Source organism: Elephantulus edwardii, unplaced genomic scaffold, assembly GCF_000299155.1.
Source record: "Elephantulus edwardii isolate Elephantulus edwardi_28Jun2011 unplaced genomic scaffold, EleEdw1.0 scaffold00168, whole genome shotgun sequence".
NCBI lineage: Eukaryota > Metazoa > Chordata > Mammalia > Macroscelidea > Macroscelididae > Elephantulus > Elephantulus edwardii.
Window position 1 is genome coordinate 4,005,710 of NW_006399918.1, and position 1,583 is coordinate 4,007,292.

Below are 1,583 nucleotides of genomic sequence, written 5' to 3' on the forward strand. Positions count from 1 at the left end.
GTTTTCTTGGCAGTCCATGGTATGTTCAAGATTCTTCTCAAGCACCACAATTTAAAGGCATCAATTTTTCTTCTGTCATCCTTAGTCATTGTATAGCTCTCTGATGCCTAGCAATTAATTGTAAAGACCACTGCGTGAATTAGGTGCATCTTAGTCTCTAGACTGACATAGTTGCTTTTTCGAACACCGGAGAGGGCCCAGACAGCAGATTTTCCCAGTGCAATTCGTCTTATGATTTCCTGACTCCTGGTGCCAAGAGTGTTGATTGTAGAGCCAAGCAACCTGTAATTGTTAACAACTTCAATCTCTTCTCTATCTATCTTGGTGCTTCCAATGGCTCAGTGGTGAGAAGCTTTATCTTCTTGATGTTGAGTTTCAATCAATATTCAGTCCTTGACCTTCTGCAGCAAGCATTTCATGTACTTCTCTGTTTCAGCAAGCAAGGTTGTGTCATCTAAATTGTAAAGGTTGTTAAAGAGTCTTCCTCCTACCCTGATGTCACATTCCTCTTCATAAAGCTCTGCTTCCCCAATGATCTACCCAAATGATCTGAAGACAGGACACATCATTGATACATACACTCTTTTCATGATTTTGAACTATGCAGTCTTCTGGTATTCTAATTTTTCCCAAGGTTAGTCACAATTTGTTGTGATCTACACAGTCAGATGCCTCTGCATAGTCAATGAAACGTATATAGACATTCCTTTCTGCCGAGATCCATCTGATATTGTCAATAATGTCTCTAGTGCAATAACTTCTTCTAAACCCAGTTTGTATTTCTGGTAGTTCTCTGTCAATGTATTGTTCCACTCATTTCTGAATAATCTTCAACAGATTTTTGCTACTGTGTATATTAGTGATATTGTTCAATAATTTCCACACTCTCTCATGTCACCTATATTTTGAATGGGCATACATGTGGATCTCTTCCAGTCCTCCAGATTTATTGGTACAACCTGGTGAACATATCCAGGGAAGCATTTTTTTGTTGAAATATGTTAATATGTAAATTGGTATTCCATCAATTTCTGGGGCTTTATTTTTTGCTAAGTCCTTCAAAGCAGACTGAACTGCCACCTTCATCACCATTGCCTCTTGATCATATGTTGTTTCTTGAAATTCTTCTGTGTCATCCAATTCTTTTTGTTACAATGACACTGTATACTACTTCCACCTTCTTTTTAATGCCTCCTAGATCATTCAATATTCTGACATAGTATTTTTAAGCATTGCAATTCATAAATTGAATTTGTTCTTTAGTTCCTTTAACTTAAGAAATGCTGAGAAAGTTCAGCTCTTTTGATATTCTGACTCCAGCTCCTTGCATACTTCATTATAAAACTTTGCTTTGTTTTCCTGAGCTGCCCTTTGAACTCGTCCATTCAACTCCTTAACTTCTTGATTTCTTCAGTTTGCTTTGGTTTCCTGGGACTCTAGTACAATATTCAGAGTCTCTTCTGACACCCATTTTGGTCTTTTCTTCTTCTATCTTTGAATTAACCTTTTGTATTCTTCATGGATGATATTCTTGATATCTTCCCGTGGCTCTTCTGATCTTCATTCATTAGTGTTCAAGGCCT